This window comes from Callorhinchus milii, unplaced genomic scaffold (assembly GCF_018977255.1).
Source record: "Callorhinchus milii isolate IMCB2004 unplaced genomic scaffold, IMCB_Cmil_1.0 Scaffold13, whole genome shotgun sequence".
Lineage (NCBI taxonomy): Eukaryota > Metazoa > Chordata > Chondrichthyes > Chimaeriformes > Callorhinchidae > Callorhinchus > Callorhinchus milii.
The window spans coordinates 9,006,826-9,018,176 of NW_024704754.1; positions in this window are offsets into that span (position 1 = coordinate 9,006,826).

Consider the following 11,351-nt stretch of genomic DNA (forward strand, 5'->3'; position numbering starts at 1 on the left):
GAGGTACGGACCGAGGCGGGTAATGTGACGGAGGTGGAAAAAAGCGGTCCTGGTCAGGGAACAGATGTGAGGTAGAAAGGAAAGCTGGGGATCGAACCTCACACCTAAGTTGCGCACAGGTTCAGAGAATCTGAAGGAGAGCCTGGGGCTATTGAGGAGTTCAGACCCGCAGGAGAGAACAACAACAACAAGATTCCGTTTATAGAGCGCTTTTCACGTCGGGAGGACGTCCCAAGGCATTGTACAGTTGGGTCAGGACCCGAGCAGGGGGGAAATGATCAGGGTGAGGGGAGGGAAGGGAGGGAGCGAGGAGGGGGTAGAGAGTCGAGAGGAGAGCTGAAGGCACGGTCGAAGAGAAAGGTTTTGAGACCGGCCTTGAAGGAGGAAAGGGACGAAGCAAGGAGAAGGCACTGGGGGATAGAGTTCCAGAGCCTAAGGGCTGAGAGGCTGAAGGCCCGGCCACCGATGGTAGGGCGGTTGGGGCGGGGAATGTGGAGCAGACCGGAGCCAGAGGAACGGAGGGTACGGGCAGGTAGGTAGGGGGATAGTAGGTCAGAGAGGTAGGAGAGAGCAAGGCTGTGAATGGCCTTTTAGGTGAGGATGAGGATTTTGAATTTGATGTAATGTAATAATAAAAGCTGCTTTAAGTTTACACCCTCTGCTCCGGTTTTATGACATTTTGTGGACCTGGATCACATTCTATTTTCCATCCAGTGTATTTAACAAGTGGGGTCTTTTCTTGTTTTAAACATTTGTGTTTGAGGAAATATTTGGGAAGTTTACATAGCTAAGTTTACATAGCGTCATCTACTCCCATCACACACCCTCCTGGTATGTATGGCTTACCGTCTACCAAATATGTGTCAAAAGAAAAAAACTCTAATCTCCCTCATTGATATTATTGCAAATCACCAAAAAAAACACTGTGCTTCGATAATATCAAGGCATGTGCAACAGAATATTTCCAAAGCAAATGAGTGTGAGGAAAATTGCGAGTTGATGCATTTCATTTAAGCAGTGAAGTCCTATATACACTCACACACACTCAGTTATTTTGCTGTATGTTTTTTCCTGTTTTGGTTTGTGCGAAAGCAGCCAACATCAGGGCTGAAGCATTTCACATCTCAGTCCTTCCCAGTGCCACTGACAACGGTTAAGAAGAAACAAGACACAATAGTTTTCTAAACAGCTGTTAGCATCACTAGGGGAAAAATGTGATGCAATCCTATCTTACTGGGTAACTGATTGACCTGCCTGTATCTACGATTCCAGGAGGGTCAACCAACAATGCTCAGTGTGTACAGAGCAGTTTCCTTCAGAACCCAGAGCCCACTCCCAACCATCCTTCTCCCAGTCGATGGATTTCCACCGCACCTCTGGCCAGATTGGTGAGTGACCAAAACGGTGAGAGTTCCCTTTCTTCTGTAGCTCAATGCATTTCTGTAGTTCAAAATATTACCAGCGTGGTTGTGGCTTTATTTCCAGGTTGTTGCAATCTTGCCGATTTAAAAGGCTTGTCAGATTTCCTCGGTGGTTTGTTTTCTCAGTGTGAATTGTGAATGGGACAAAGTAGAATATGAATCCTTAGCTACTGAAAATCAAACACTGATTTTAGTTACAGTAAAACTAGCATAAGTTTGATCTGAACAAATCATATAACCGCCTAAGTTGTACATCTGCCCACATTCTGTTCAAGAATTGATATTCGATGCAAGTTTGACATAGCTCATATTGAATGTACATTCCCAACTGAAACGACTTATGTGAGGCTTACTGTATATGCCATTTCCAGCATATTTTTTTGATAACCTGAGAGTTCATGTGCTCCCTGTCATGGACACCTTGTTTTTATTAAAGTTTTTATTAATGCTTTAACCTCATTCTAATATTTACTGTAAATAGTCTGTGTCTGGAGAGTTTGTGATAAAATAAGTCGCTTCACTTTAAGCAAGATTATGTTTAGTGATCGAAAATATCATTTAAAGTGGTACTGCCTTGAAAACACAAAGTCTGTGACCTGGGTGAGTGTTGCAACAAAATTGGTAGGAAAAGGTATCGAGAAATGATGATGAGGCTGATATTCGGTGTAATCCAGAATCCGCAGACTGGGAATCCAGCCCCTGACCCCTTGACTGTGTGGCATTACCTTTACTCCCTATCACATCCTATTTCTGGCTGTATTTCTCTTGCAAGAATGAACTAATTTTGGCAGCATCCAGTGCACGTTGAAGGCAAATGAACAATTATACTTGAGGGAGATTGAGAAGAAGTAAGCAGAGGTTTGAGGTGAAGCGTACTGAATAATTGCACAAGAGTGAATGCAATGAAATGGAAATGTAAGATTGGAAGAATGACAAAAAAGTGATTGCCTAAAAGCACTGGGCTATAAAGGAAGCCACTCAACCAATGCAGCACATTTTAAATAGGTCCAGAATCCAATTGCTGAATGTTGATGAAAATTCTGTTTTGCTAAGAGCAAAGTGTTCGGAAATCTTTTCACATCCATAGTTTTGAATGTCAACCCTATCCTAACTTGCTGGAAAAGGACTCTGTTTCGAACTTCTGTTTTCAACGACCAATTATAAGCAGCTACTGATGCAGAAAATAGGGAACCAATTCTCTTCTGGGGTCAAAAGTGCCAACGTTGAAAATGAAAAACACTTCCATTCAGAGGTTGTGCAATCGGCTAAAGAGGATCAGAGGACAAAGTGATAGAACAATGGCTTTCAACAGGCTCCAGGAACAGCAGAATACACAGCACTGATCAGAAATGAGGGGCTGAACTGTGATGTAGAACTGAAATGTTCCAAAGCAGGAGAGAGTAGCAGTGAAACTGACAAGAATGAGGAAACTGACATGTGCACTTCTGCTGCTGGAACAGGCACAGGTAAGGGAAGCAGTTCTGATTTACTGGCATTGACCGTGATTGGGTGAGAGCTCACTGGGGTTGCGTCATTAACCCTGATTGTTGAGAGTTGTTGCAAAACCTGCCTATTGGGGGCTGCATTGATTTAAATGAACACTGTACGTGATTGGAGGCAATGTGTTGGATACCCTTTAAGAAGAAATGACCAATTAACTGTGAACCAATGAAAGGATCAGCTACAGGACTCCACAAGGCATTGCCATGGATTTCACAGGTTTATCCAAACTGGAAACAGGTTTCTCAGCAAAGCACTATTGAGGTAACTGGTAGGAACTATACAAACACCAGTGTATTGCACAACACAACTAAATGTACTGATCTTATCCGAGGGCTGATAGAGCTCAGATTTTATGGCATTATAAATGATGGGTCTATTCGTTAACTGTTACTCACTGGTATTTCACGTTCTACACCGCAAATTCATTCAGCTCTCAGTGCGTCAAAGTGAAAGAGATTTACATTTGAAACACACTTCAGGGCTCTAAATCACAACAAAGGGGAAAGTCCACTGCTTAAAGTGATGTTACTCCACCTCTTTGAGCCTTGCGTAACAGAAAGGAAAGCAAAAGGTGGCAAGCTTCCAGTAGCACAAGAAAACCCTTAAAATAAAGTTGGAAATCATTCACACATTCACATTAACTGTCCTAAGCAGAAAGGAGTGATTGTGGATGTCAATTCAGAGAATTTAGAAATCTTTGGCAAGTTGAATGGTGTATCAGTGGCTGGCAATGAGACAGCACAGTGATTACACAGCACCACAGGACAGCATCAATAAGCCGCTATCTCCCATAGCTCCACCCCAACATTAACTGTAAGTGCGGAAGATTGTGCAAAAATGACTGCCTGCATAATGCCCTCACAACCCATTCCTTGCCAAAAAGCTGCGAGATTTGCAGCAACTGAGATTTCCAGGTAGGAAAGTGTTAAATGAAGGATGGCCATTTAAAATAAATCATTTACGCAGCAAGTGTACTATTATAATGCAGCTCTGAGCTTTTATTACACTACACATTCTTTTAAAGGTTATAGTGATTGTGGAGGCTTGTAGCCTATTGGTCAGAGCACTCTCCTTGCAAACGAGGGCCTGGGTTCGATTTCCAGGTGGGGCGAAACCTTAGGTAAGCTTCCTTACTCCACATGCCTCTGTTTATCTAGTAGTAAATAGGAACCCGGTTGTTAGTTGATTGGCGGATCGCTTTTCCGGGGATAATAATCCCTTTTTTAAAAAAAATCTGGTCACTCAATCCACAACTATTCCTATAACCTCTAATATAATATTCCCAGACTCGTATTCAGTGAGAATATTCTGAAGTAATTAATTGCATCATCTACGTTTGCTGGAATTTATCCAGACATCCATTACTCTGTGCAATACAATACAAAATTACATTTGTAAAGCATCTTTTACGTCAGGAGGACATGAGGACATCCCATGATGCTGACTAAACAGTTGAACAGTCAGGGATTAGGACCCAAATTGGTGGGGGGGGGGTGTGGGTTCAGGGAGGATGGGGGGCAGGAAGGGACAAAATTCCGATCGGGCACCTTTCAGGTTTAATAAGCTTTTTTTAATGAAGCTCCAAACATCAGAATCAGATGTCTTTCTTTTAAAAGTATTCATTTAATAATAATCCTTGCATTTAATATAGCGCCTTATCACGTCCTCGAGACATCTCAAAGCACTACACAGAATATACTGCAAAGTGAATTGACTGTATATTTTGTGGGCAAAATAATTTTAGAAATGCTCTCTCCAAAGCTTATTAAAATAGGTCAGGAAGTGGTCAGTCCAATGCTCAACCCCAGAGGTTTGAAAGGAGAAATGGGAGTGATTTGCACACACTGGTTTATGCTGTTCAAATCGCCTCTGATACTATCTCCTCTGAAATGGGTCGAATGGCCTCCTTCTGCGCTGCAACTTTCCTTGAATCTATGATTCCTCCACATGGTGCAGGGAAAGCAGCTCCAGACTGACTCACGTTGCCCGAACCCCGCGTTTATACTCCGCGTGATGACTTGCTGCCAAACATGCAGTCCAAAAGCCAGGTTGGACCGTACTATTACTGCTTCAAGCTTGTTCCATCCATGAGTTATCCAAATGAGTAATACTGAAGCAACTGTACATATTTTACTCCAGAATAAGCGAAAGACACAAGTGAGACTGATCAATCGCACATTAACCCTCATTTGCTTCAAGTTAATAGTGTTGGTTTTACTATATGCTCCAGAGAGCAGAGTCCAAGGTTCAAGGCTGTTGCCAGGAGATAAATAATATACGTCTCTCAAACTTTACTTGTATTGCTTATTACGTTACCTTAGTCATAGGATAGTGACAATAGACTTCCAAGCATTGAGAATTCACATTTGGAGTCCTGTAGCTCAGTGGTTAGAGCATTCGCTTTGCAAGTGAGAGACCTGAGTTCAGTTCCAGACAGGGCGAAACCTTGGGCAAGTTTCCTTACTCCACACAGAGCCTAATAATAATCCCTCCAAAAACAAAAACAATAATAAATTGGTCATTTTCAATCTACGACTGTTTGAGGGACATTGCTGTGCGCAATTGGCTGCCGCATTCGCCCACAAATATACAGTCAATTCACTTTACAGTGTATTCTGTGAAGCGCTTTGGGACGTCCTCCCGACGTGAAAAGCGCTATATCAAATGCAAGGATTATTATAATTCAATGTGTGTCTATGTTTTGGGTGCAAAACTTCAGTCTCACCACTTTCGCCCTCTAATTGCGTAGTGCTGTGAGTATGTGCTGTTCACTGGTGAGTTGGGGGGAAGCTCCACTTGGAACTGAAACTAGTAAAGGCCAGAAGCCGCGTTTAAGCAAATGGAGTGACGTCTGAGGTGATAATATAACGGTCTAGGGTAAAAGTGGAGTCCTGTAGCTCAGTGGTTAGAGCACTCGCTTTGCAAGTGAGAGACCTGAGTTCAATTCCAGGCAGAGGGTGAAACCTTGGGCAAGTTTCCTTACTCCACACCCCTAATAATAATCCCTCCAAAAAAAACACAATAATAAATTGGTCATTTTCAATCTACGACTGTTTGTGGGACATTGCTGTGCGCAATTGGCTGCCGCGTTCGCCCACAAATATACAGTCAATTCACTTTACAGTATGTTCTGTGAAGCACTTTGGGACGTCTTCCCGACGTGAAAATCGCTATATCAAATGCAAGGATTATTATTATTATTGTGTCTCCACTATTTGAATTGAGGGCCGCTTCTTGCACTTCTAATATTGTCCCAAAGGACCCAGAGGAAGCTGCACTCTAACCCTTCCTTAGTGTAGCGACCTGAAGTACAGGTGAGTACCAGAACAAACGACAACAACAAATTACACTCGCATAGAGCCTTTCCGGTCGTCCCATGACCCTGGATAGTCAGTGGTTTTTGGACTCGAGCTGGTAGTTGGGGACAGGAGGGGTGGGTGGGAGGGTGGCTGAAGGCATGGTCAAAGAGGAAGGTCTTTAGACGGGACTTGAAGGAAGCAAGAGAGGGGGTGAGGAGGAGGGATTGCGGGATAGAGTTCCAGAGTGTGGAAAAAATCTGAAAGCTCGGGGGATCTGAAGCTAAAAGTTAAAGTAAAGTGCAGTCCTTTGAATCAAGTGTTGTGCCACACTGAGAACCTATCAGTAATTCTTTTTAAGATTGAAATGCACAATATATTAATCTCTCTAATTTCCCGCTATGTAAATATGTGAATGTGATAAGGAGAGTCCGATACGTAAATACAATGAGCAGAGCTTGCTGTACAAAGTAATGGAAATATCACTGAAGTGTATTTGAGTCTCAGTCTACATCTTGAACCGAGCTGGTGTATCATTGTGAACGGCCAGTTATTAGAGATTTGGAGTGTAACATGGCATCCAGAGTGGCTGCGAACACACTGGTAATTCTGACTCCTGGCTGCTCCAACTTGAATGGCGGGGCAGGCTCGAAGGGCCGAATGGCCTACTCCTGCTCCTACATGTTATGTTATGTTTTGAATAACCTGCTGCCTTTCTCTCCCTATCCTAAAAACCTACCTCTTTGACTACACTTGTGGTCACATTGCCCTTACTTGGTGTCCAAATCCATCACTATGTAAAGCTCTGAGACGCTATCCTTGATATGGAGATCCCTTGCCATGAGCACCATCGTCTCTGACTTTACTGCCCTCCTTTCCACACTAAACCTCACCCTCCATTTAAATTCCCTGACCCACAACCGTGGCCACCTCCTTGATCTCCTTATCACTCATGGCCTTGACGTCTCCGATCTGTCCATCACAGACAAGACCATCTCAGACTATTTCCTTATCTCCCTCTCCCACATCCCCCTCCTTTCTTCCAAATACTCCACCGTCTTTTTGGACCTTGGAAAAACCTTCCACCTGAGCCCCTCATGAACACCCTCTCTTGCTTGGATCTCTTCTCTCTCTGGCCTTCCACCTACAGGGATCCTGATGCAGCCATCAAGCTGCTAAACAACCGCCTCTTTGAAACCCTCAAATTGTTTGCTCCCTGAAATCCAGGGCTGTCTCCAAATCGACCCATTCCCTCTGGTATTACAGTCACCTCCACTCTCTCAAAATTGAAACCCGGACGCTCGAGCGCAGATGGCAGAAATCCAACCTCACAATCCACCGCCAGCTGTGGCGCGAGGGTCTCTGCAACTATTGCCTCTCCCTCTCGCAGCCAAAACTACCTTTTACTCCAAAATAACCCAAAAGACTGTTCACCACCATCCATCACCTCCACCGTTCACACTCCCCCCTCCCCCCCCCAAGCTGCCTCCATTCTCATCTCTAATGCCAAGTGCAAAGAAGGCCTAGACTTCTTCATGTCAAAGATCAAAAACATCCGCTTGGCTGCATCCTCCTCCCCTATGACCCTTCCACAGCCCCCCAGACTGTCAACACCACCCTCTCCTTCCAACATGGCACCTACCACTACTCCCTCACTCCTTTTGCCCCGATTACTCCCACCTACTTCTCAACCACCATCTCCCAGATGAAGCTCACCATCTGCTATCTCGAACTCCTCCCCACCCAGCTGCTGGTTACCCAACTCGTGCCTTCTCTCCTCACTGCTGGCTGACACAGTCAACCAGTCGCTCTCCTCAGGTTCTGTTCCTCTCCCGCTTAAAACCGCTGTCATCCCCTCCTCAAGAAGCCCATCCTTGACCCCTCAACCTCACAAATTACCAACCCATTTCCAGCCTGCCCTTCCTTGCCAAAGCTCTGGAACACATTGTCGCTAACCAGAAACAAAAACAGAGAGAGCTTTGGTTTGGTTTCCGCCCTGCTCACAGCACAGAGATGCACTTGTCAAGGTCTCTAATGACATCCTCTCTCTCTGTGGTCACTTATGGTGTACCCCAGTGCTCCAACCTTGGCCTCCTCCTCTTCCTCATCTAACTGGCGATGCCATCCGCAGACATGGGGTAAACTTCCACAGTATGCAGATGATGCACAAATCTACTTCTCCTCCTCCAGCTGTGACTCCAGGTTCGCTGATGTTCTCTCGGCTTGTCTGGTGGACATCAGGGTCTGGATGAGCGAAAACATCCTACAACTCAATGTTAACAAGACGGAAGCAATGCTCATTGGCTCACATCAACATCTTCTATCCTGTGGCTCTGACTCCCCAGCCTATCCCTCAGACTAACCGAACCAGTGCGCAATCTAGGTGGCAGGTTCAACACACAACTGTCCTTCCTTCCCCACATCCGGTCCCTGACCAGGCCTGCCTTCCTCCACCTCCGCCAGATTGTCCGCCTCCACCGTACCTTACTCCAGATGCAGCCGAAATAGTCGTCAATGTGTTCGTCACCTCCAAACTCGACTTCTCAAATGCTCTCTTTGCCCTCTCCCCAGCTCCACCATGGACAGGATCCAGCTGATCCAAAACTACGCTGCCCACATATTCGCCAGTACTAAACTCCAAACCCACACCACACCAGTTCTTGCCAAGCTCCACTGGCTCCCTATCGCCGAAACGATTGATTTCAAGATCGAGATTCTCACACTCGTTTTCAAATCCCTTCATGCCCTACCTCGCTGACTTGCTTATTCCCCAACCCACAACCCCTGCCTCTGCTAGATTGGCTCTGGCCTTCTGCATGTCCCTTGTGCCCTCCGTTTCATCCCTGAGGCCTAACCAGTACCTTTGTAAAACACTGGTTAGGCCTCAGCTGGAGACTGTGTTCAGTTCTGGGCACCACACTTTAGGAAGGATGTCAAGGCATTGGAGAGGCTGCAAAGGAGATTTACCAGGAATGAGGGACTTCAATTATCAGGAGAGGCTAGAGAAGCTCGGGTTATTCTCTTTGGAGCAGAGAAGGTTAAGAGGAGACTCAATGGAAGTTTTCAAAATTATAAGGGGATACAATAGGGTGAACAAGGAGAAACTATTTCCACTGGCGGGTGGGTCGGTAACCCGAGGACACCGATTTAAAATAGTTGTTAAAAGAAACAGAGGGGACATGAGGAGAAATTTTTTTACACAGAGAATTGTTCAGATCTGGAATGCATTGCCTGAAAGGGTAATGGAAGCCAATTTGATAACAACTTTTAAGAGAGAAGTAGATAATTATTTGGGGAGAACAAGTTTGCAGCGCTATGAGGAGAGAGTGGTGAGTGAGATTGAATAGGTTAGCTCTTTTTAAAGAGCCGACACAGACATGATGGGCAGAATGTGAAGTCCTGTAGCTCAGTGGTTAGAGCACTCGCTTTGCAAGCGAGAGACCTGAGTTCAATTCCAGGCAGGGCGAAACCTTGGGCAAGTTTCCTTACTCCACACAGAGCCTAATAATAATCCCTCCAAAACAAAACAATAATAAATTGGTCATTTTCAATCTACGACTGTTTGTGGGACATTGCTGTGCGCAATTGGCTGCCGCGTTCGCCCACAAATATAAAGTCAATTCACTTTACAGTGTGTTCTGTGAAGCGCTTTGGGACGTCCTCCTGACGTGAAAAGCACTATATCAAATACAAGGATTACTATTATTATTATTATAATGGCCTCCTTCTGTGCTATATAATTCTATGATTCATTGGTGTCCTATGTCCTGAAACTCTGGAACACTCTTTCTCTATCCCTCCGACTTGTCCCTTCCTTTGCCATCTTCAGGTCGCGCTTATAGACCTTCCTATGCCTACGGTCAGCACCCCCCCTCTCCTCAGCTCGGTGTCATGCTCCGCCATTGTTAAGAGCTCTAGGATGCTACCCTGCATGAGAGGTGCTATATAACTTGTTGTTTAAGTAGGAACCTGGTTGTTTGTCAATTGGCAGATCACTTTCCGGGGGTAATAATCCCTCCAAAAAAAAATTGGTCACTCAATCCGCAACTGTTTGTGGGACACTTCTGTGTGCAATTGGCTGTTGTGTTTCACCCACAAATACACAATCAATCCACTTTACAGTATATTCTGTGAAGCGCTGTGAGACATCTCGAAGACGTGAAAAGGTGCTATATCAAATGCAAGGATTATTATTATTCATTTTTCTTACAAAATAATATCTTTCCTCACTTCTCGTAAGGAAATAGTTTTTTAATAGCCATTTTTTGAGAACTTTAAGAATTCTTTCGTGGCTTAGTTTTCAAATTTTAGTTCTTTATGACTTGTCACATTTTGATTTAAAAATTTTAAAGCTTTTATCATCTAGTGTGAAGAACTGAGAATACTGTATTCTCTATTTGCTTGTCCTCTCCCTCATAAAACTGTTTTAGAGCTTTAGATGAATGTGTATCATTTTTGCATATTTCCAGCTGAAAAAAGGTATGTGAAGACCATGTGGTTTGCTTTCAGGAGGATGTGTAGGTCAGCCTGACTCAGTTTGTAGTACTCTTGCCTCTGAATCAGTAGGTTGTAGGTTCAAACCCACATCAGGACTTTGACTTCACATAGTTTGGCCTGACACTCCAGTGTACTCCTGGGAGGGAGGTGCTGCATTGTTGGAGGTGCCAGATGAGACATTAAGCTGAGGTCACATCTGTCTGTTCACTATTGTGTACTATTGTGCACTATTGGCAAAGAGAAGGGAGTTTCTGCTGGTGTCTGGCCAACAATCCCCCAAATAAAATTGGTCATTCACTTCAAGGCTGTTTGGTCGCAAATTGGCTGTCGCATTCGCTATAAATAGCTGGTCACTACACTTCACAGTAAAATGCTATACCAAAAGAAAGTTTTTTTAAAAATAATATTACAATTAATAATATATTCCCTTGATATTTTGTAGGTTTCAATGGCCCCAGTGGAGGGAGAGCTCCAGATCACCTTCTTATTCTGTCCAATGTGGTCTTTTCCAGGGACAAAATCCCCTTTCGTGTCTCTCGGCTCTTCGGGTTCCTGGTTCGACCTACAGAGATGGCCTGCAGAGTCTACACATGGAGATAAGATGCCATTAGGTAATCAGCCACATGAGTCCATT